This window comes from Ischnura elegans, chromosome 2, assembly GCF_921293095.1.
Source record: "Ischnura elegans chromosome 2, ioIscEleg1.1, whole genome shotgun sequence".
NCBI lineage: Eukaryota > Metazoa > Arthropoda > Insecta > Odonata > Coenagrionidae > Ischnura > Ischnura elegans.
In genome coordinates this window covers 72550405-72576797 of record NC_060247.1, presented here as the reverse complement: position 1 = coordinate 72576797, position 26393 = coordinate 72550405, and the positions used below count along the sequence as shown (strand labels likewise).

The 26393-nt window shown below is 37.3% G+C and overlaps 1 protein-coding gene across 1 annotated transcript in view; it reads right to left on the bottom strand.

Annotated features, from left to right (window-relative positions):
- The window catches only part of LOC124153955 (rho-related BTB domain-containing protein 1), a 335400-nt gene that overhangs the window by 247627 nt on the left and 61380 nt on the right, over positions 1-26393 (bottom strand). The window contains exon 2 of the mRNA XM_046527386.1: positions 11356-11480. The gene's annotated coding sequence lies outside the window, so the exon portion shown is untranslated. The remainder of the gene's footprint in view (positions 1-11355; positions 11481-26393) is intronic.

The following is a 26393-nucleotide window of genomic DNA, read 5'->3' as shown; positions in this document are numbered from 1 at the left end:
TATTGAGGAAGGATTACCTATTTATACAAACATAAAAAAAATTACAACAAATTCATTTAGAATTAAATCAAATAAATCAGGTGTTTTGAAGCCAATAACGATAAACACCATCTTTATTAACCGCAGATATCATCATCTTCTTTCATTGCTTCTTCCTTAGAGAGTGACATATCTTCCAAGCAAATTCATGAAATACATTATATGATAAGTACATGAAACACTTTTGTTTACAAACAACTCGCAGAGAAATGGCTAATGCATGACACGAAAAACTCAATTTTATCAGTCTCTTTGCTCTTCCGTTAAACGTATATTTAACTGAAGTTCAATTTGAGGTAAAATAATACGAACGGGTAGGATTTAAGAGAAAATGCTTTAGCCACGATAAGTGATAGAAAATTCCTCTGGATAGCTGATTTATGAGTACAAGTACTCCAACGTCTACAAACTAAGTCTCTCTGCTCTGAATGAATACATCTTTGCAGTCCTGATAAGGTGTATTTGGAAGCACATCTGACCAGCGAAGCATAGCATTGCGGTTTGCACACCATTGAGTTTGGATTCAATATATTTATTTTTATCCCACAAAAATTTGGTCGGCAAGTAAATACGTCAAGAGGGTTTCCGCCAGTTAGACAAAGTACCGTTTCATTCCCACCGATATTGAAAGAGAGAGTAAATCTTGACGTGAGTGCTAACGATTGAGATTCTTCGAGTCGTGATGAACGGAAGGAATGAAACAAAAGTTTTAAAAGTGTCTAAGCCCTCTCACGCGGATGACTTGTCAAAAATGTTGAGAAACCCAGAACCTTGAGAGAAAAATGAATGTGTTTAGGTCACTGTTCAAAATAGTTGAAGGATTTTCGAAGAAAAAGAAGACAGCGACCTAGCAAATTAAATAGGGATACCGAATATAAAAAGTCTGGCTGATGGCTAGTGGGCTGATGTCCGCTTGATATTTCAAAAAGCCGAGCAAAAGATCTGCAGCTCGCTCATAATATCAAATTCTGGTCATCAAGCTACCCTTGATTATGTTTTGATTCACGGAAGTCGGGAAAAGTGAGGAAATAGAAAGTGTTACATGGATGACATGGCTCGTGAATGAACCAGGGGATACGGATTCGAATCGTTCAAGGAGATGAGCGGCCGAAGGCAATGACTCACTGGGATAGACGTTTTTATGACGATTTTTGAGCCGACGTTGACCGGAAGATTAAGTGTAAAAAATCTAGAGAAGAAAGAAAATCAAAAAGCTGCAATTTTTTACCATATGGGCATCAATTACAGAACCGTTCTAAAGAATAATTGTTTATATTCTCATTAAATTCTATCTACTCTATTTAAATATAGGGTACCTCTAGAAACGTTAGAGAGTATTTTTCAGCACGATAAAAGGAACCATTATAACAATTTAAGATTCCCTAATTACACCTACCTATAACGTTTAATTAAAAAAAACTTGAGGGATTTGACTTTTTTTTCACGTAACGTCAGTCGGGCTTGGCATCAACCATATACTTCAAATGACAAACTAGGTTAACTATATTCTTCAAAATTTATAAAATCTCTTTATGCACATAAATTTAGAAAAAATCCTATAAATATTTTTTAAATTCACACACTAAATAACAGGTAGAGGTTATTGTCGTATTTAATCTAAAAAAAACTTTCCTCAGTAACAAACATGAGAAAGCCCAGTGATATGATACAGAATTAGAATACATAATCTTTTACATTTCAAAGAACCTATGCTGCTCGGAATAGTAAATAACACCCTCACTGGAGGCAATACTCACAGTATAAGCCATTTATCCGATAAACTACGCGCCTGGATGCTTTTACTTCCAGCCAAACATAGAAGCTTTAATTTTCCATCCGGACCCAGAAGGCCAAGAAATGAAAGTGAAATATGGATAGAGCAATATCGTTCCGGACGAAGCGGATGCTCCTCGGATGAGTGAAAGAGGGAGCGAAGGAAAAAAAGACACCAAAAAGTTTCCTTCCACGAGGGAAAATCCACGACTGAAGGATGGTCCATTCGTTTCCAAACTGACCGCAGCAGCTACCCAATGGTTAGAGGAATAATGTATACCGTCCATTATTTATAACTACGAATAAAATCAACAGATTTAGGCGTTACTTGGTGGAACGATGATATATTCATGGTTAAATAAAAACACAGTACTATTCCACAACCATATATTTGCAGTCTACTTGTTTCAACGTTACAACGTCATTATCAAGACTAACTCGAGTCTTGATAACTTTAACTACTAAAGTCTAACTTTAGTCTTGATAATGACGTTGTAACGTTGAAACTAGTAGACTGCAAATATATGGTTGTGGAATAGTACTGTGTTTTTATTTAACCATGAATTTATAACTACCTTTGCCGACCTTGGTGGCGACGCCTGGCAAAGTCCTCCCCTGCCAAACAAGAGGTCGCGGGTTCGAGTCCTGCCAGAGTAGGATGCCCCTATCCTGGGTATGGTTGTTTGTGCACAAATTACTGTTACATTGTTGACAAACTCCCGAATGTAAAAGGCCTATGTGCTGTTTTGGGTGGTATGGGAATAAATAAATTTTAAAAATAAAATTATACACGTAAACTTGGTTTGGTTACTACCTTCCTCAGGATGAAATATTTTTGGGTGTGATTTTGCTAGATTAATTTCGATAAAAAGCGTCTAGATTACTCGCTGAAATTGAAATAAAGACACAGCTTGTACTCTAAAAATAAGAGACTTGAGGCATATCTACTAAGTATCTTTCTTTAAGCTCAAGGTCTGCGGACAATTATTTGTTGTAGATGCCAAAACAAATATGGACTGATATTCAAGTCAACTTAACTAAAGTCACAAGTTTGTCATTTTTAGGTGTGATTTCAAGTGAAATTAACTACAGTTAAAAGTTTGTCAATAGAAAAAAGTAGCTCTTATTAGCGCATGTAAGTTAACTGTGAAATTCTTTAAGTATATTTCGTTGTACACTGAACAAAACATGATAATACCATAGCCATTGTTACAATCCTACTTCAAAGTTTTTCATTCAATTTCAGTTCCTCAGTTTCTATGATACAAAATCTAGTACTCTAAAATTACCAACATTATTGCCAGAAGGCAAAGATAAATTGAAGTTTGATTTTCAAATTCCATATTTTAAACTAATTTTTGTCGCTAATGTCCGTCTTTTCTGTATTCTATTCAATTTGTACATCACAGTGCAATTCATTTTCTGGTGAACCTTACGTCCGACCACGATGGCTGTCATGGGAATCATTTCGTTACACTTCTTCCACAAGACGCGGAAGTGGGAGGTCAAAAGCTAGGGATTTGTGTCAGTGTATTGAGTGGAAGGAGGTCGGGATATTTCGAGGGCTCCCGAGAGCTGTATCTTGCGAGGCGGTCGAGAAGTCTCGGTCGTTGCACAAGGGGAACGAGGAATGCTACGGCTAGTTGGGAAGACTCATCCGTTAAGAGATGACGGCCCGGAAAGAAAGAGAGCTAGCAGCGGTATGGTGAGGTACATGCTAATATTTTTCGTGCGGTTACTGCTCAGTATCTACTTCTCCAGAAGAAACATAGGCGTATAATAAAGGGTCATCTTAAAAGAATGGTGCGGTTTCAGTAATTCATAAAAATATGGTAGGGATAGGGTGGCATAGAATTTTCAGAGGCTATCCCTGATAAGAGTCCTTAATGGAGGGCACTTCAAGGGCAGCACTTCGTTCGTCGGATCAGAATTGAAACCATTATCCCCTTGGTCCTTTCGTTAGGAGTAGGTTAATGTCGACGCCGGGTTTTTGTCTTGTTGAGCGACTGAGGGCGAACATATAGGAATTTCTTAACTGTAAACAATACTATTTGAGACGAAAAATTCTAAAGTAAAAAAACCATAAACTGTACGGAATTCTATTTTTGTTGCATGCGTTAAATGCACTGTGGAACCACCTTATGTGTGCGAACTCAGGAACAGAACCAAAACTGTTCTAATTTGTAACATGCATTCGTACGCGTTCCGTTTCAACAATATCGTTTATGCATCCATACGTGAGTGAACTAACATCATCCACCCGAGTGAACTAACGTATCATGGAACCAGACAATCAGGTTACTTGAATTAAAAGCGAGTTGAGTTCGTTTAAATTGAAAAAAATACTGACTTATTACATATCAAACTATTACCTGAACGAAAGCAGGCCTGATTGCCATAACCCAGTCACACCACTAACTTCGTTACGCTATTCCTATACGTACAATTACACTCATAAGCATCAGTATTTGCATACGCATGCGTCGAAAAAGTGAAGGTTTGTACTTTTTAATTCCCTTATTTTACAAATTCCATAATTTTTTAATACTTTATTATGGCTAGCATATCTTATCTTGGCCTCTCCTCGGTAAGAGCAATGAAATAACTTGATATAACTTTAAATTTTAACGAATGCTTACAACATACCTTTTCCAAAGACTTTCTGTTCCCTACGGCTTTTTACGCCAGCAAGGTGATTAAATATGATGAGGTTTTTTTTAGTACACAGGTACAAGTTTAGTGCTGCATATGAAACTAAAAATCCGTTACGTCATTCACTCGCTGTAACGGAAGAAAGTCATTATCTCCTTATCATTAAAAGGAATGGAGCTCAATCGATTACTAATAAAAACAACTGACTCAGGTTTTATCTAGGAAAATATTACAATCATGATGATGACCGATTGCAAAATAAGTGTATTTCTTCCGTCATCACTTAATTACTGTTGTTTTATTGATGTCTTACAAGTTTTTGATGCATATAAAAATCCTTTGCAGAATACATATGGCATTACTTCTTCCCCTGAATCTATTACTACATTCCGTTGCATTTATTTGCAGAAAAAATTGCCTAGATCTTGAGATCTCCATTTTTTCTTTTCTTCCGAAAATTGGTAAATATGACTTATTTCCATCACTTACTCTCTTTTCCGATACATATCATTTTGCTCCATTGCCCTCGTAAACATTCCACATCTTCTTCATAAATCTATTCTGGCCAACACGAATTTTCTTCAAGGAATGCTACTTTTTTCCCAATAAGCCAAAACTTTTTACTCATCCTTGTTCGCTCTCACAGCAATCAGCTCACTTTCCATCATCCTCTTTAAACTCAATTATACGCTAGATTCTCGTTATTTTGGCCAACGGATATTAGGGTCATCCGCTAATTTGGGACAAATCTCCAACAATGGCACCCAATTGAGGACATGCTTTCCCCGATTAATTGGGATAAAAGGGCAACGAATAAGCACCATGAGCCCTTAAGTTATACTTTATTTTTAAACACTAGTACCTAACCGATTTTGTACATTCTCCTAATTCTGATCGCGTATTTTATTTCATCGCTCTCTCACTTTAGCTAAAAACACTCCCTCCAATAAGGTGCTGAGAGAAATTTTTTTTAGCAACTCTAAGAATTTCAGAAAGATAAATTAAAAATTTATTATTTTTCATAGTTACGGTTTAACTTAAAGGCAACAGCACACTTATACATTCTATTTATCAAATTATCTTTTTTGTCATATTCTGACAACCACACACGAATATTAACAAAACTCTTCGCTAAATTATTCAGCTGCTAAATTGGGACAAAGAGAACCGATCCTGAAGCATTCCAATTAACAGTAACGCACTGCTATTGGATTCTCTTCGTATTTTAAGGCCCAATCCAGGCAGTCTCTGTCCCACCACAAAAATAGATGCCAGGAGCGTAGGCATTTACGACTCGTGGATGATAAAGGCAACATTGGATAAATACATATTTAGTGATGGAGAAATCCTATTATCTCAACTGCTACAGCTGTCGCTTTTCCCCTAAGTAAAAAATAGGAGTAATATTTTACTTTTCAGATGTGATACTCCATAGAGTAATTGGACAGCGATACTCCAAGTTTTGGCGAAAATTGCTTTTCCATGCCTTGTTCATTTCTCGAGTGAAGTATGTTGGATGATGGCCAATTTTATAAGCTGTATTCAATTCTCATACGTTAGAGATATTATATAATTCTTTCGAAATCAACCACGTTCCTCCAAAATCGATTTTGAGCCCAAGCCCAGAGCAGACGGGATTACCAAACTCACAGCATATCGTTTCTTCCGCAGGAACAAAGACAAATCCATGATGAAAACACCTTTAACTATCCATCGGACCAAAATATTATTTATCACTCGACCCCGTAGGAGACAATTGTTACATTAAAGGGAAAAATGTTAACTACAAATAAAATACTCTCCGGAATACCAAGAGTGCAACAAGCACAAATTTCAAGCAATAATGCTTTCTGCCCGATCATACATGAGTGAAAATCACATTTGAATTCTAAGGCGTCATACAGTTATCTAAAAATGTTAATTAACCAAGTACGCTACGCCTAACCATTCATAAAATTTCCAGGAAAACTATTAACTGTGTAAAATTCATCAAATTCGCTTCATATAGGAAATATATTCTCCTCTTTAATACTCCACATTCTCCTCTCAAATGACAGATTCCTTATTTCAAACAAAATGCGCATGCATTCAGACATTCACGGCGATATAAATCTCTCAAATGCCAATACGCAGAAATACACCAAGTATTTTCGAAGAATTTTAAACAGATACGACGAGATACGAATACTCCTTCAAAAACATCGTTTAAAAAAATCTCCTCTATATTAAATTTGATTCCTTAACTTGAGCTACCACAAAATATAAGACTTAAATGTAAATATACTACCCAATCTTCGGTCAACCCCGTAAAATCTTCCCTTCAATGTTATTTCCACTATTGTTTTCGGAAAAACAGTTATGCTAGAGATATTCTCGTTTGATTCTCCCCACATTCTCCCACGAAAATTTCAAGGTACCACGACCAGCGGTCTAGAGTCAGCTTCCTTCCGGCGCGCCGGCCGGAAAACACTCCACTGCGGCGCAGGGCATCTGGAAACGAGCTCATAACTATTCATAATAGGGGCGAGCCAAATCATCCAGAGAGATATACCGTACGCAACTTATCGGGGCGGGAAGGATGAAAAATTCAAAGGAGGACTACTCCCAAAATCCACCATTCCCTCTCCCTAGGTGTAAGTGGCATGTTACGTTCGGAATGCCAGAATGCGGTGGGCCTTAAAAGCCTCGCTTAAATAAAGCAACCGCAGCGCGGTGATCCTTCACTCGCGTAGTGGTGAGGGCTAAATTCATTCTGCTACAAAAAATAGAGGGAATGATAACTCCGATTATTATTATTATTAGCCTCCGCTTCCTTCATGTACTTCCCTCTTCAATTCACAGTAAGGCCTACTTACTTTCATTCTATCTAAAAATCCTATCCTCTTCCTTTCTCTCCCTCGTTTACCTAATATTCTACCCACTAACACTGTTTTCAACATCTCCTCCTCACTAAGAACTTGCTCCATTCATATCTTCGGTCTCCTTCGAGTATCATCTGTAAATAACTTGAATTTTTTTCTGGTGAACTGAACACAAAAAATTTTCTAAGCTGTTCATCGGGTGATATTTTCTGACGACAACTAAGCTTCCACAGACGGCCTGAAGGTACAACTTCTTCAAATCTGATTGTATAATAATGATAGAATTACCTCCGCAACAAATGTGACGTCAAGATTTATTTTATGTTTATCACCACCATCAATTTTCAGTCATGGTCTGAGGATAGTGAGGTCATTTGTTTCGCTTCCACGGTAATGAATCAGATAATGAGCGGAGATAAATTAAAATCTCAGTTGGGTGGGCATCATAATTGCGGAACCGCATTAATTCAACATTATCGACATGATTCAGGTGGCATGAAGAGGTAAAACATATCGGAATTTTAGATATTTATAATTTTAGATAGACCACCGTCACCGTCAAAAATAGGTTTTCCAAGAATGCCATCACAATAACATAAGAATAATAAAAGTATCTTGCGGTGATAGTTTGTGAACAATAACGCCTTTAAGTTGCTTACATTGGCTCATAATTATCGCGATAAAAATTAATCCTTAGTAGTCTATTTATCATCACCATGCAAAAACTAATTAAATGCAAAACAATTTCCAGAAAATCAAATTTAAATATTTATTAGACTGTATAATGATCATTTTTCATTGCGGTTCAGGTATGGACTCATAAACAAAACGAATCTTATTTCGTACACTAGAAAATGATTTTAACCGAAGAAAACTTGGGCCGGTAATGAGTGTTGCAGACTGACCCTAAAGCAAAAATAAAAAAAAAACTAACTATGAGAACCACGTAGGGGCTGTATAATATAAAATATATTAATCTCTAATTAAAGCAAAATGAGTGATATGTGCCAGCCAGATATAAAACTATAAAACGAAATTATGTCGCACGCCATTTTGAGAGAGATATTGCAAAAGAAAGATCATATGCGAGGCATTGCGGCCAACTCCAAAAATATGTCACTGATAAACTGGACAAGAACGCTTGGAAGTTGTCCATAGTTGCCCATAATTGCTAAAAATTACCGCAATAAAAATTAATCTTTAGTCGTCTACTTGATATTATATTGAGAAAACTAATTAAAAGTAAATTTATTCCAGAAAATCTAAGTTAAATAGTTAAGAGACTCCAAAACGATTTATCCTTGCGGTTTTTCGGTCATTCGTTGGTCACGTCGGCGGCTCAGTGAAGTTCTCGCAAGCCAAACCGAAAGACGCAGGTTCGAGTCCCACCACGGTAGGTTGCCCCGATCCAGGGCATGGATACTATTATGTGTAACTGTGAACTGTTACGAAAACGCCGAAGTAAAGTCTAAAGTAAACGCTGTTTTCGGTAGTGTGGGAATAAATGAATAAAAAATAAATGCAAAAGAAAAATATGTTTGTATTTACAGGGGCGATGGAGCAGTGACAAGTGGTGCGATATCGCTCGTGAGGGCAAAAATCTTTTACAGATAACATGTACGTTGATGTACGTTATGTACGATAACATGTACGTTGATGTACGTTGATGTACGTTACGTACGATAACATGTACGTTAAACATATGTCTAACGTAAGAAGCGTGATCAGTAGTGAGTAAAAATCAAATTGGTGTCACAGCCAACCATTCAAAGAGTGACACAAATAATTTTAATGAGGCGTTTCACTCAACATGAATTATTTCCTATATATGTTGAAATCAAAATAAAAATGTCTCCATCCACAGCAATCATATTACCTAATTAGAACACAATTTCATCTTGGAAATATTATTTTTCGAGGGTTGGAGTAAAAATAATCTAAAAGTTATCATGAAAACTTCAGGAGGTTACGCGCAATCGCAATTCAAAGTACCTACCAAAAATAACTAAAATAATATCAATGGAGCAAGTCCCGTAGGATTTTCTAGGAGCCGCAGATAATTGACGTCGGCTATAAAACAGCCTTTACGCGATTTCCAGATGAAATTGACGAATAACCCAGAAAATAAACACAATTTCACTGCTTAACATGAAATGTGAAGTCTTTCGTAATCCAGAATATGAATAAAATAAAATTTATGAAAATTGAAGGAAGAACCATATTCAAGATGAAGCCTGACAAAAACAAGACGACATCAAGAGACATGGGTACTCGTATGGGCTATGATACGGTTTATATCCACCATCATCGTCCCAAGAAAAAAAAATGTACCCGAATAGCACAGAAACGACTACGTCGTATCTTCCTCCTCCCAGTACCACCCACCCCGCTTCCCTTCAAGATGTACCAATGTGAATCACCGACTGTCTCCGACATTAACTCAATTGTTCCATTCCCCTTAACCCCCAGCTGAAGCGCATTAGGAGATTCAGCTGACACTACGCACTTGAAAACAAACACTTTATTCCAACTTTTTCAACCCACTCTTTAAATTGTTGAAATGACACATTGCAATATTTCCACTTATAGATTTATTTTAGACTACGCGTTTCGTCGTTACAACGACATTTTCAAGTGTGACAAAAGTCTTAAAGATTTTCCTTATATATCTTGGTGCTTGAAGGGGGGGGGGGGGAGTAAGATGGAGAATGGGGTTTGGGCGACGAGAAGTGAGGATATTGAAGGCTGTGGAGGGGGGGGGGGGGTGAAGGGTCGTTTTTAGGGTCTTGAACTGAAGCAGGGTGACGGGGAAGGAAAGAAAGGTTCTAGGATGGGTGAGGGTACCCCGCACTCATTCACTGTCTTCTTTCGGGTTGTGGTTGTCCGGATGGAGTCCTCGCACAGATGATCTACTCCTCCTGGGTAGTTGACCCCGTGTCCTTCTTCTACTGTTCTTCTGCGGTGTGAAAGTGGGGGTGTAGTGTGGAAAGGGTTTGTACAAAAAATTTTTTTTTTTATAAAAACCATTGGATAGTGTGACGTATTTTTTTTGGGGGTCAACTGTGACGGTTGGGAATCTAGGGTCCAACCTCAGATGTGTCAAGAAAAGGGGGGGCGGCTGGGAATGACTTTTGGCATTTATGGGAGATCTGTATTCTGTATGTCTGTGTTTTTGATATTGTATCGCCAGTAATGGCGAGGGGTAATGAAAAAGATTTTCGTTCATCAATGGAATGTTCCTCTGTTTTAACTTTTGGATTTCTAAGATTTCCAGGGAGTCTAATTTTTTCCCTTTTATTTCCGTGTGGAGTATTTCTAAGTCAAAGTTACAATGATGATCTGTTTGCAAGAGATGTTTTGCCACCATCGATCGGTCGTCCCCTTTTCTGAAAGCTCGTTCGTGTTCTTTACCCCTGATTGTGAAACTACGGCCAGTTTGTACCACATATGCCGCATTGCATGAACCACATGAAACTTTGTACACCCCACTTCTTTTCATTATTTCCGTTTTCTCTTTTGTGTTTGATAGAATTTTACCTATGTTAATCGGTGTATAGAACGAAACTGTATTTTTCCTTCGGAATTAGTTTTGATATGCGGTACGATAGGGGGCCGAGAAACGGTATTTTACATCATCTGTGTGTATTTTTCTCGTTTAGTGCCAGAGTTTTAATTTAGTTTTTACCCGAAGTAGTTTTGACTCCGATTTCGTTTCACCGTTACTACTTAAGTTCAGTTTAAAATATGAAAACAGAACTTCACAGGTACCCATCTGATTGGATTGTCACTGCGTCGCTCCACCTCGTAGATGGGTGAACTGTTCTGAAACCCTGAACTTCATAGGCGAGACAGAAAAAGAGCTAGCCTGCAACACTTCACTCATAATTAAAAAGGTACAGGGATATCATTAGCCATTAGAACCCATTTTCGGCCTGATTATTCGCCTTGATTACTAGCCTCACCCCCAGTATATATTTAAAACAAAGACGGGGATGAAATCCAATCAATAACACGAAGGACAGTTACTTACCTAGACACATTGTCTTCAAATCCCATCCTGCGACGCACCCGGCTGTAAAACTGCCAACTATTCCGCGGCTAAACACCCACTCTCACACTAAATCCATGAGTTACCCCACAAATCATGCTGGACGGCTAGAAAAAAAAACACAGAGATTCTTATTACTTCCAATGAAATAAATTTGCATCATAAACAATGAAAAAATAATCATTTGAGAGAAAAAATATTTCAGGAGGGAAATTCGCTTAAAACGTACTAATACGCTGCACGAAAAATGGCTCGTTTGACTAAAAAAAACAACCTCATGTAACTCAATTATTGTTGAATGTACATAAATACGATGGAGTTGTGAGATAATTATCCTTTATTGTCAATATATAGTTAACAAGGTTAGAAATATACATTGTAAATGAATGTGTTACAATGAAAATGTATCTAGAGTTAAGATGTACTTAAGATTTCATAGAAAATTCTCAGTAATCTTAAGTGAGATGAACCAATTTGTAGAATTGAAGGCCTTCGAGTAGAATATTCGATATGTTTTCCATAAAAGGAGCTGTCACCATGGCACATAAGTGCGCAGTAGATGATGACGCGAAAAATAGAAGGTTAAACGCCTAAACCCCAGAAATGCCATGATCAGCATCACCTTCTGATGAGGAGTATTTTTTAATGCCTTTATGATATGCCTTTATTTCATAAATAAATCCTTCTAAGCCACATAGTCTGTCAAGGGGTTCCATATATTTCTTACATAGCGACAAGTCAGAAACCCAGTTCAATAGTTATATTATTAATTTAAACGTATATATACATTATTACAATAGTAAAGAATCAATATTTCCCTCATAGTTAATAATAAAGTAGCATTTCGAGGCAATAAATAGCGACAGTAAGTAGCATTCAAGGTCAAAACAGCCGAATTTCAATCATTTAGCTCGGCGGACGGTGGATGGCATATTCAAATAGGCATGCTGGGAGGCAAAATTATGTATTTTCTCGATATATTTTATTGATAAATGATTAATGTGTTAAACTTAAACAAAATACCCTTTCGAACCGCACTCTCGCCGTTCGACGTCTTAAAATAATTTACAGCTATTAGGTTTCATGGCCGCATTAAATGGTTTCGTGCGCCGCAAACTAAATGGTTGGTGCTGGTCGCCGACTACCTCTGTAATTAAGAAAGGGATAATGATCATCCACATTATCACCTGATGATAATTAGAACACTGAGTCCTGGGTCATGTTCATCAATGCATGCGGCGACAGGAAAAGTTTAAGAGTACAGAATGTAGCGTCCCTTTATTTATAACCTACCAATACATTTAACCAAGATTGGCTCCGTAGTTTTTATCGCCAAAACCCGGATACTATGAAGAAACAAATGAGGCCACATGATATCTGAGTCTGCTCTAATAACTTGAAAAGACATCGTAAAAAATTTCCCAAGGATGAAATGTTACGCAGAAGAGTACGTAATTTAACTATATGTTTCTCATTGATAAAATCTGCCTTTAAATTAATATTAAATTTTTATATTTCATCAATTAAATATTCAGGACTCTATGGAGAAACAATTGAGGCCAAATCTGCTCTAATAACTTAATTAGACGGTGGTAAAAATTTCTCACGGACGTAATGTAACGCAAAAATGGCACATAACTTAACTATAGGTCTTTCGAATAAGTTCAACAGATTCAGGCTTCAATTGGTGGAAGTTAGACATATTTAAATAAATAAAAGATCGTAGCACTTATCCACATTATTTTTTAATGCGTACAACGCGCATCATCTGGTACAAGACATCTTGTGCCAGATGATGGCTCAGTGAGCCGAAACGCGTTGTACGAATTAAAAAATAATGTGGAAGAGTGCTACGATCTTTTATTTACTTAAATATATAGGTCTTTCATTGATAAAATAATTTTTGTAATCCCACTAGTACAATGGATATTTCTTTTGCTTCCAAATCATTCGACCCTGTAGTCCCTTTTGTTCTCCGATGTTGCAAAACAAACAAGAAATTATCTAATCACTTATGCTCACACCGAGCGTCCCTTTCAGCCTTCTCTCTTGAATAGACTCCTATTCCCTCTCCCCTATCCCCATACCCTACGAGCGCAGCACCCAATACCTTTCCTTCCCCTTTGGAACTTTGCCCATTTTTACACGTCCCCACCCTTTCACATATCCGGCTTCCGAACAACACACACTCGAAAGCACCTTCAATGCACCCTTTTCCCACGAACACACCCCCTCTACTTCCCTTCTCTTGCGACCCTCTCTCACTCCCTTTTATGATGAAGACTCCTCCAATCCTCCCTCCGCAAACCCCCCCCCCTCGTATCGCCACATAAGATCTCCGCAATAAGCGCCCCAACCAAACTCAGGGTCATCCCCTTTGGCTTCCCCTTCCACACTATCCCTGTGCAAACCCCTCCCTCCTTCACCGACGTTCCTGGCCCCTTTTCCGATCACGTGACGATTCTCCCATCACTGCAGATAATCCTGGGTTCGAAAACCTCACGTCCCCAACTTTTCTCCTGCAGATGATATCTCCTCGTAGAAACAACGAGAAAGATCGTGAAGGATAACCGTGGCTCGATGGTGAAAGTAAAAAAATGCTCGATATCACACTTAATTATGAAAAAGCCGTCCTGAGTTTCGGGCATTCATATCATCTTCAATGTGAACCTATTTTCATATGATAAACGTATCAACAAAATGATCTTTTATCGTTTGTATCTAGTTTGCGACGTCAGAAATGGCATTTACAATTATTGAGCCGAGATGACAAAGAAAATACAGCTAAGTCATAGAATTGTTTGAAAGAGCTTTCCTTATACTAATGAACACAAGCCCTCGGATATAAATCACATATTACATCCTTGTGCCTGGAGGTGAACCATGTATTTTCAATGGACTTTCATGCTAGAAGAATACAATTCCCAAAAACACCAAATCCCTAACTTCTTCCTCCGTGAAAATAAAAATTTTGGACAACGTTACAAAATTCTGACATTCAAAAAATTCAAATACGCAAAAACCTGTGTTCATTTTTTTTAAACAAAGTGTGAGATCTAACAAGTTTAATTTAATTATGAAGAAGGCGATGTCTTTCTATGAAGTACGTATCCCGCGGAAAAAATCTCATGACCATAGCTAGTTTATTTATTGTAAAACACGCAGAGATCTATTCAGAGAGTATGATCTCTTAATATTTCGATTCCACGACCTCCAATCCTTAATGCTTTGAGTTTTTTACTTCGCTTTAAGGCACATTAAATATCTGCGCTATTTTAACTTCTTCATCCCGATACAAAAGCCAGTTCTCACTCCTCCTCCAACCCAATTTCCCCACATCTTAAACACCAATACTATCTTGAATTACAATGGAATGAAAGAAAGTATTTAGGACATGCTTATAATTTCTACCAAAGAGCTCAAAAAAAACATTAAGGATTACATACCTTGGCGGGATTCAAAGAAGTGACAGCGAGATAGAATTAGCAAGCGAAGAAGTTTCATTTTTTTACCGTGATACCGCAAAAAAACCGACCGACAAAAATTTTTCACAAAAAAAACATTGCGGAAACTCGTATCATCACACTCCACTAAATAGGCCAGAAGGAGTATCATGCTATGAAAGATTTCAAAGCCTTTCATGGAATAAAAATTTTCATCACATAAGGTGGCACAATTAAGCTGTTAATGAATGACGTCCAAAATTATAATGCTAAATTAAAGTTATACACACCAAGGATGAATTTCGCCACAAAAAAGTCATTTGACATAAGCGGTATTTGAAACTCTCATGAAGCGGATCTCACCATTACCAGTCAGATAATTATACTACCAGCTATACCACCAAGCCACCTTCTTCCTAACCGAATCTCAGCCTGGGTTTACCGAGCAAGGTGTTGACGTCTCAGGTCCATACTGTTACGGACGGAAGGAATACATACATAGGAACTACAGGAGAAGGACCGACGGAATAATTGAAAGTTCAAAAAAATGCTAGGGACTATGACAGAAAACGTCACACTCAAGGCTAGATATATAATTCGATTATTTCGAAGAGACTCGATATTATCTTGACCCATTTAACAGGGGATGATTTTATGAAATTGAAAAAAATTAATTAATTTCAAAAAGTTACGTATTTATCAAATTTAATTTTTTAATCACAGCGTCATTAACATTTAGGAAAAGGAAAATTAGCGTCGTAGGGTTAAAAGTGGGGCAGTGCAATTTGAAAGTGAATTTCGCAGGGGAAATCTCTCGTCGCTACAATTTCGTGAATACAAAATGAAAAGATAACCTTGCACAATTTAGCTTAATTTTTATTACGCTCAAACCCAAAGTATTATCAAACTTTTAGATTTTTAATGCTGATTAGGAAATCAATTTGCCGCGCAGGTCAATAACCCCAAATGTGAAAATCAGCCATTATGTCTTCTAACGCGATTTTTCCCGCCAAAAGGCAGAGAAGAGCCAAGGAACTTGTTGGTTTTCAGGGAAAAAATAAACTGTGCTAAGGGTATTAGAGGGGCTCGAGATATAGTGCTGAAATTAAATTTTTAAAGAAACATGGATGCTTAAGAATACATTTTTCCTTTGTTAATTCCTCTGTCTTAGGCTATTTCGAAAAACTAAATATTTGCTTTTAGTGATAATCCGCTACAAATTGTAGAAACGCTCTTTAACAGAAACTTAGAGAGCGGGTTTTCAAAAGGCTTTAAGGAATTTACACATTCTTTTTCTTAGTTTTTAACGGGAAAATACTTAAATAGGTGTAAGGAGCTGATTTGACATAACTAAAAAAATATAAATATTCTTGATATTTCGAGCAAAATCTTAATTTGCTAGAGGTTTAAGAGGATGCATCCCCATCCAGGGGCGGATCCAGGACTTTTTTTCTGAGGGGTGAGGGCACAAGGGTCTGACAGGCAAACGATCTTCTCATACTTGAGATTAAATACAACACACAACAATTAATGTACGAAATATTCGCTTTATTTTAACGTGAAAGTTATTAATATGAAATTAAATGATTGAGGCATCGTAATACACAAAGCAAAACGAACGTAATAGTAACAGCATAAAATTTTTGTCTATGTTTTTAATGGTCTGGGGTGGGACGTGCCCCCCCCCTCCCAAATCTGCCTATGTCCCCATCCATCGACTACCGGCCGTATTTTTCCGATTCCGCAACGTGTATTACGTTGAAAACATAAGCAATGGCAACTTTAATTGTTGGAGTAAATAGGATAAATTTTGTAACAATATTCTGTACCGCAAACACATAAAATTCAATATTTGAGGTAATAACGAGGTAAAATTTTCTGATTCTAGATGCGATCAAGATGTTTCATTCAGTCTACTTTATGCACTCTGAAAGGTTTCAGATATTTTGATATCAATAGCATAGCACCCCACGAAACGCAGTAAACAAAGCTAGTACTACGTCACGAAATTAGGCCAGTCGTTCGCGTTTGATGCATCCCTTTAATAAAAAATTAAATACTCACTGTATATAACAATCACCGGAATACTTATATGTACATCACAGGCACACCACAGTATTTGCTGCCATTAAAAGGAGAATGATTCGTAACGAGATTAGATGGGATGTCGCGTTTACAAATGCAGCTTATGGAAAGGAAAAATAGAATATTATAGGGATTGGAAAAGAAGAGTATGCATAGAGAATCAAAACTCAAATCCACCGGACACATGCATGTTATTTATCATCCTAGCGTAAGATTCAATTAGGTTTACTGGCTTTTGAGTTGATTAAACAGACTCTGGTATTACGGCAGCGATGTCAAGAGAAAAAATAGGGCAGTCTCAGCACTAAAATCCAAACGCGGCTATGAATCACCCCGTGCAAGAGTAGGGCCATGGACAGCTACGATGTGAATTATGACACGGAGCACGTGAAAGCAGTGCCAAGTGGTAACTGACTTCATATTTCTCATCCGATCGAATGAGCAGCACTGGAGAAGCGAGGGAAGCTTACGAAACATACAACTTTTTTCTTACTACTTGGAAACATTTACCTAAGGCAAAGATAGCGAGGAATTATGGACGGCACTGAATCAGGAACAATAAGTAGTGCGTGAAGTAAAAAGTAAAACACGACTTTGTCTTCAAATGGAAAAAATTACATAAAAAACAACTAATTCCCATAATTTCTTATTGGAATGTCTTAAGGACAAAGAATCACATGGCTATAAAGTATAAATCGTGCCTCAATGTAAGATCCATTGATACTTTAAAGCACAGTAATTTGTTATGCCATTTCACACATACAAACTTCTTTTCAGCAAAATAAATACAGTTTTAAATGCAAATCTTATTATAACTGTGTTATCCGCTTATGCTATATATGCTTAAGTTATCCGCTGTGAAATATTATGAGGTGACTGGGAGGTCCACTGGGAGGAACACGTCCATTCGTTGTCAATCGATATGAAATTCCACGGAATCTCAGCTTTCCATTAATGCAACAAGAAGAGATAATTTTTTTTTTATTCATAAGATAAACACCTTAATATCGTCATTACAAATGAAAGCCACCTTAAGGTATTTCAAGTGACAAATTATAAATAAACGTGGAGAAGCGTATGCATGCCGGACGAATTCACGTATCTGACAATAGACGGGTCGATTTTCAACTCAAGTACGGAAGAAACGTAAAATTCAATTTAAAAAAATACAATACAGTAACACGAATACAGACATGAAAATAATACCAAGAGAGCCACGTGAAAAATTATTGCGCAAATACACGCCAAGATTTTTTTACATAAAAGCGTTTTCTCAAAATGTATGCTAACTTTAAAAATTTCATAACATATAAACAAAAAAATATTGCCCATTATGCTTGGTTGGTTTCAATTTCGACTGTTCCTGTTACGGAGTATCTCAGATATTGCCACATTTTTTTACGCAAATATTTCATTCTTTCGTAGCTATAGGTATATAATTCAATAGAAGTGCAACGAAATTGGAGACATTAAAAAATCCATTAAAATGCGTAATTACAACATATCAAGCTGGTATGAACTTGTCATCGCAGAATAAATAATTGCTAAAGCTACAATTTACATCACGCTTCCCATTTGACTTAAAACTTTTTGCTACCAATTAGTGAAAATAATAAGAACAAAATTCAAAACAAGAAATTTTCAAAATTATGTCTCTATTATTGTTTCAATTAAAGTAATTTGAAACTTGATTGTTTTCCCTCAGTTTACGAGATGATCATATTTTGTGTCTGTTTAAATGGCTGTAACTTCATGGAAAATTAACGAGGTAATAATAGCTATAAATGAAAAAATTATTAAATGAATTCCATTTTACCACGCCGCCACACACATTCCACCACTTAAATTGACATACGATTAATAAAATCCATTGACGTTTCGGCCATAGAATCAAATAAGTTAATATGTATACAGCGTAGACAAATATGTCGCAACTTTATGGAAGGCTTCACCAGAAAAATCACCTAATACTTCGTATCCACTACAAGGGAAAGGTTGGAGTATCCTGGTATGTAGGCAACTCTACGTGTATAGTTGCATATGCGTTCCTTGGTCCTACCGACCTCGGTATTGGCGAGTAAACAACTGTCGCACCATTTCAATGGGAAATTCCATGAAAAATATATCAAAAACCTAAATACAATTTTCATTTTATCCACCAAAATAACTATTAAATTCACAATTAGACACAGAATATTGTCACAACAAATTGTCCTAGTAATCCACAAAAATGGGCACAAGACGAAATTCATGAGTCATTTAAAAAAATTAAAAGAAAATTTGAGATGACGAGAAAATCAAAGCTAACTTGGAGAACGGAATCATATGAACTAACAATAGGGAATAAGTTCTAGGGTGATTATACACTCACATGCTCTTCGCAGCCTTTCTACTTAAAGTTCCACTGTTTGTGTTTTGCTTCATCCATTTCCTCAGGAAAAGATTCATATTTATGAATCGCCTATTTTGAAACTCCTAGTCCTCAACTGACGAATTTAGGGATAAAGAAATACTAGACTAACAGAGTCCAAATTCATGGTATAATAGTTAAGTGAATGCATTCTCCTATACAAGCTGATAGCTTCCACAGAGACATGATATTTCTAAAACTGTGCTCTCATAAGCGATACATTAACTTCAATTTAATTCGTTCAAACATATTCCTAAGATTTAATAGCCTAAAACTTTCGCTACCTTCATCGCAAACACACTTTGAAAAATCTATACTTCAACTTTACTAGCGAAATATTTACCTATGCAACCCAACGTCGCGTTGCTCTAAAAAGTGACGTAAAAGAGAACGAACTCAAGATTAATTTTCGGACAACAATGAGTAAACTTAGTAGATAAGATATTCTAGGAAAGCTTTGAGAGGCAAAAATCTGACTCCCTTCATGCGCTTGAGGCTGGGGGAATGAAGACTCCTCGAAAGTAAACCGATATTTGTAAGGGAGCTCACAGTGACTGCTTCGCCGGTGGCGACAGTTTATTTTAGACACACAAAGATGGCGCGGAAAAATTAATTCGAGAGGATCGATATCGATGATGTGGCAATCACTCGGAAAGAAGAGAGACGACGCAAGCTCAGAACAAACAGCACCCCCGGAGGGCATTAGCCATTCCGACTCGGGCCGAGATGATGGCCTCGCAATCGAACTCCTTACGGAGACACAGCCACCGGTGGCAGGGATAACCCCGATGGCGACAAATGGCGATAGACGTCCGAAAGCCTTCTTCCATATTTGATGAAGAGATATGAAACTTTCTCCGCATTTTTCTTCCTTTGCGATAGGTTGAGTGATTCGGACTCTTGATCGATTACAACTCAGGGGCCATTAGAGCTATTTTCAGGAGTCGTTGGTGGTACATAAGTAAGATAAATATAGTTGGATTGTTAGTGCCTAAAGGCCGCTATACACGGTGAATGATCATGCGAATGATCATGCAGAATGATCACGTGATCATTCACAGGATCATGCGAGCAAAATAGAAAATGTCCCAATTTTCACCGAATGATCATGCGCATGAAGGTTCATTCGCGAATTGTTCCGTCATACACGGTGAATGATCATGCGCATGATCATTCACCCAAAATATTTAAAAAATTAAAATGCGTCGTCTAAATATATAAATAATATAAAGACTGAACATTATTATCGAAAAAGTATAAAACACTGAAGATTTACGATTAATATTGTATCGAATTTGATCATGTAATGCATGGAATGAGGTAGGTCTGTGCAATGTCGGTATCCTAGTTTAGTGCTTTCATGTATTAAGTTCATATGAAAATTCGAATTCGGTTGCAGACCTCTAGGATTTCTTTTGCAACAGCCAACATTGAGACTCCCTTGTTCAAATAAGTAGCATCATATCTCAAACATCCAAAGATAAAACGAGTCGGTAACCCCAAAACGGAATCTTAATTTCAATGGGGTATCTATGTTCCAAATTGTACCTTTAACACTAAAAATTGTATTTCTTCGTGGAAAAAATATTATTATTATTAGTATATTTGAATATAAGGTATCACACTCCTGAGCTCTACCCTCACCAATCCAAACCATCTTACCGGTTGATTTTTAGTGGATTAGGCACACCACTTATTAATCGATTGTAGTTCTTATTTGATTTCTACTTTTCACGAGGATTCTCCGGGAATTCAAGACCAGAGCTAAAGTGTATCGCAAGGGTGGACTAGAATTGTAAGATTAGGATAACTTCTAGGTGATGGAGAGCACGATGCATGAAAACCCCTCGTGGGAAAGTATAAAGAAAGACGTAGTGTGAGTTGATATTTAGTTGGAGTGGTGGGGTTTGGTCGGCGGGCGTGCGGCGCGTGGATGTGTTCTCATTAGTCTCGGGGGGATTGTGCTGTTCGGAGTCGAGGGGGTCGCTTTATCCGCAGTGGCTCGAGGAGGTCGCTGCCTGCCTCACCGCGTCTCCCGACGATGGCAGCTTATCGGTGCGATCTCTTGTTGCGACCGCCTTCAAGGGGTGCTGCAAAATTGGGCAGGTTTTTTTTTTCAAAGAAAGATTTTCGCGACAAATCCGTGAAAAAAATGTGTCCGAATGACGTGGTTCGAACCGGGCTTCGTCTCTCGGCTCAAATTGTTTCCAAGCTTAAAAATACATAATATAACTCCACTACCGACCGTGATTTTGACACTCTTAGGTCATATGGCTTACCTCAATCGTACTTTAATTCCCCGAAGAAATGAAAGGCAGGCTAACGGGGGTGACGAGCACGGATAGTCTGTCTGTATCCTCACAATTGCAAAAAATGTAACCAAAAATAAGATGAATGTACGGCCTAGTTACAATAAGAACATAAATTTAGCCTCATCCATCATTCTATTTTAACTAGCATGTCACAAAAATATTCATTACAGAAATTATTTTGATTACTTAACCATTAGATTCTATTGATTTTATACTGTGTAGAAAAACGATTATGAAATAAATTCTTTAACTTCATTGAGGTGCAGAACTCCACGAAAGTATATAATTAATTAACGTATGTACATATGAATTGGTAAATTCACTAATCATCACTTGGGGATGTAATAGTGGTGACGAGAACAATAGACGAAACAAATATGGAACAGCCAAATATTTTACTTGTTTAGTTGCCAGTGATAGCATACCTGGCATAGGCTGATTTGCGTAATGTTTAAAAAATGTCTAAAATGTCTAAAAACTAATTGAGCAAAGACTGAATAGACAACGGCTCAGGGGTAATTGAATAAATAGTGAATGTTTCAGAAAAATGACAGGAGGGTGAGTCCCGGTGGGTTATTACACACGGATATCGAACTTCGCTGTATTCCGAACTACTAAGGAAGCATTCAGAAAAAGTTTTGGAAAGAGTTGTCAGGAGGGTTTTCCGAATGTGAATATATTCTAAAGCTGGATAGATTTGCTGACAAACAGATTTTTGAATGCAGGCATACGATACTCGTGAGATGCTACTACTAGCTTTGAACGTAGGTTTTCGCAGCGAGATGCATCGTTGCTAACGGCTTCCGGGTGCAGATGCGTGTTGCGCTTTGTCGTGCAAGCTTTCTCGACCGTTACAGGACGCATCATCAGGCGATGAATGAAATTACGGAATTGGTGGTGACTCCGACCACCAATTCCGTAATTTATTTCATCGCCTGATGATACGCCCTGTAACGGTCGCGAAAGCTTGCACGACAAAGCGCAACACGCAGCTGCACCCGGAAGCCGTTAGCAACGATGCTACTACTAGACAGGTACTAGGTGTTCAAAATTAGTCACAAGAAGACAAAAGTAATACGTATGGTGTATTATTGATCTTCCATGGTCAGTAAAACCATGGCCCGTGTACTAGCTTACAAATGAACCTAACTTGACCGACTTAATACAACAGTAATACAATTTGGACTAAAAAAAGTAAAATGCTAACAATTTTACGGTTCCCTGGAATCATAAATCGCAAAATGAAAAAAAAACACAGTGAAAATAGTTCATTGGTCACGGCCAGGAGATTGTATGAATGGATAGTTAGTGCCGAAAACAAGTTGAGAAGAATAAATATAGGAATACCTGAAAATTCTCTAATTTCAGCTAATTAAATTCGTAATCGTTGATCAGATGTTTTTCTGCCAACTCCAAAAAATACTAGAAACAAAGAGGATGAGGTTAGAGGATGAAGAGACAGGAAAGAAAGAAAGTCACGTCCCGTAACGGTTCGCCGCTATAGGGGCAGATGACAGGTGCTACAACAGCACGGGTTCCGTGGTAGCGTCTCATCCAAGTAAATTCCACAAATACTTGGCAAGTCAGCCGTCTAATGAGATAATTTAAATTCCAAGTGCATTCCTAAAATACTCAGGCCAACTGAATAGCCAATTTTGCCCGTACCATACTCAAAGTAGGGCATGTCAGAAATGGGATAAAACTTCAACCCCACATTTACTATGATATTTCTATTTTTCTCTACACAGGATATCTGCAAAATAAGCAGACTCTTCAGGAAAATTATTAGCTAGATCCTTATTTTAGGCCCTAATTGTTAAGGCTAACCGGATAACGCATCATAAAAAATACTAGAGTAACACGATAACCACGGGTTAAGTAATTTTTTTCGTACACCAGCACCATGTTACATACAGACTGCACTTGAGTGAAGTTATTCGGGCAGCTACCAAGATTACTGGCATACCGCCCCGCAGATCCGTACTTGGCTCGGCAGAGATGGAGAATTTTCAATCAAATCTCTAACACTCCACTAGTGAGCTCCTCAAGCAAAATATTTCAGGTTTCACGTCGACGGAACCCTTAATAGTTGTCCCGAATAGACGCACAGTAATTAGCATCATAATACCGAAGCTGACTTACTCTTCACCTTTCACCAATCTGTCCTTATATTAGTACCTCATATAACCTTAAACGACGGCATATCACCAAATTTTTTTGCCACCGCTAAAAATATCCAATTGAAAGCGTAACCTTTATTTTCTCATATGTTTACGATGCATAGTTTTTTGTTTATCAGCAACATTGCCTATAAACTTTATCTTTCCCCGTGTTACTCATAAAACTGCTGAAAAGCTTGCAGGAGTAATAAAAGCGCGTGGTCTTTACTCAAAGATGATTGTAAACTCACGGGTTTTGGCTACGCAAACTTTCTAGGACAGATTTAATGCCTCATCTTTGTTATCGATGGCGGTTATCCTCGAAGTGTAGAGGGAATTAATCGTAAATATTCCCCATTTTATGTCATTTGGCCTAGATGGATGTCAGCTAAGGATGAGAATATTAGTAGCTACATTCAAATATTGACCACGGAAGTTTAGCGATACAAAAATGAAGTAAATGAAATGAATAAGAATGAATTACGAAATGAATTCATATTACTTTCGACAATAAACTGGAGCCAGTAAGTAGGAAAGGATACAAATTAATTCGCCTTCAGGAGAGGTACACAACGCACTTCTGGCCCTCCCACTGATTAGAAACATAAGAAACGGCGCCAATTTTGTTTCGATGGAGCCTTGCTATTGATCGTGCTACTACGTGCTCTCCATTGCTTCGACGAGAAAAAGCTTCCGTCGCTACAACAAATTCCTGCAGTGCTCTCGTGACCAGAATTAAAATTAAGATGCAGTGGAGACTCGTTGTATGCGATCTTAAAAAAAACTGGAGGCATAACGGAATAATTATATGAAAACTGCATATAGAGCGGGCTTTCGTCGTATCATGAACTTGAACAGAATAAATATGGAACTAAACAACATTCCTAAAGAATGCAGAACTGCTTCTCTACGGTGCAGCTTGATTGTTGACGATGCTTGGGAAAGAAAGAATGCTTGCGATGGTATTAACAGCACAAAGTCGCGAACAAACGATTGAGAAAGGTTTAATAAAATAGTTTCCCAAGGCACACATTCCCACAGAGTTCCGCAAGATATTCGCGAATATTCGAGATCATGAGACAATTTGTAACCCTGAACTAAAGTAATAATAAGTAGTACGGCCAGACTTTTTCTTCGCAGATATATAGCTTCATCGGTCACGTACTTTTGATTTATGGGGGTCATACGAGATAATCTGGATTACTCAGAAGCGACGTACAACCGTATCGTTGGGAATTTTAAGTCTAGATTTTTATCTTAGCGATTAAGGAACACATTCACATTCCTTCCCTCTTTATTCAAAGTAGACTCATCCGTGCCCCAAACTGACACCCGCGCAGGGGCCACCTTTTTTACGTTTTAAACGGATTGTACAGCGATCATCATTCCATTGTTTTGAGTACACTGATTAACAGATATGCTTTTCTGTGGACTAGTGAACAGAATAAAAATTGAGATGCAGATGTACTTTTATGCATTGAGGCGGTTGGTTCAATATTACACGGACCACTAACGACAATCAGCTTATATTTTCAAATGAGGAACCCATTCACAACATTGTTTTAAGCTCTTCGTCCGTCCAAGTCCAGCTCCTCATTTTTCCTATGAAATAGTTTTTATATTAGGTCCAATATTTTGGTGCAGCAACACAGGTACTGATCGAAGGTTATCTGCTCAGACCCCAAATGGATGTTCAATTGAAATCTTACCGATAAATCCGTGGTTAAGCAGAGGAAACCCCGATTATTTTATTTAAATTGCCATAAAAATAATTAAAAACGTATAAAATAATGGTTGGGTACCTGCATAGTATTAAATGTTCCTTTGTATTTCAGTGTGATTGAGATATGAATGTGATTTGGATTTGAGGGTGAGATTATAATATAATACAATATATATAATATATTTATTCAACGGGTTAATTGAAAAACCCTTTATATTGGTGTACATTAATTACAAATATTTCAAGTAAAAAGGAACAGTTCAAAATTATCATGTCAATAGTAACAACTAACATAAGAAGAAAAAACAGGAACAGTCAAGTAACATTGCTTCTCACAAATTTTTTAAAAGTGGTTGAAGAAGAAGAAAAAATGTCAATGTCCCTTGAGATTTCGTTAGTATCTCTCATTGCACGGTATAGAGATTGACGGTATCTTTCAATTGACGATTAAAAAGATTGACGGTGTCTTTCAAATACCCTCTTTCCTCTTGAGTGAATCGTTTTTTTGGTAACACTTCTGATACATATTATGACTGTGGATAAAATATGTTAATAATATTGGACGCTATTTGCATGACTGTTAATATAAGTAACTTGTAGGAAAAAGTTTTTCATTCCAAATTTTCGTGAAATACGGAAACCGTTTATTGAAGACAAGATTTTGTGTAGTTTACTCGGCGTACGATTTTCATGTCAGACTTCAAAATTTGAGGGAAGTTGCATATATATTTGCCAATCAAATACATACGTAACATTCCAACTTCAAGCATATCATTCTAATAGTGTTAATTATGAAGAAATAAATTTGTTTATTCAGCGCTCGATTCATTCATGTTTAATTTTATGTGTCAATCACATGATTATTCATTTGGATGATTATTTTTTAAG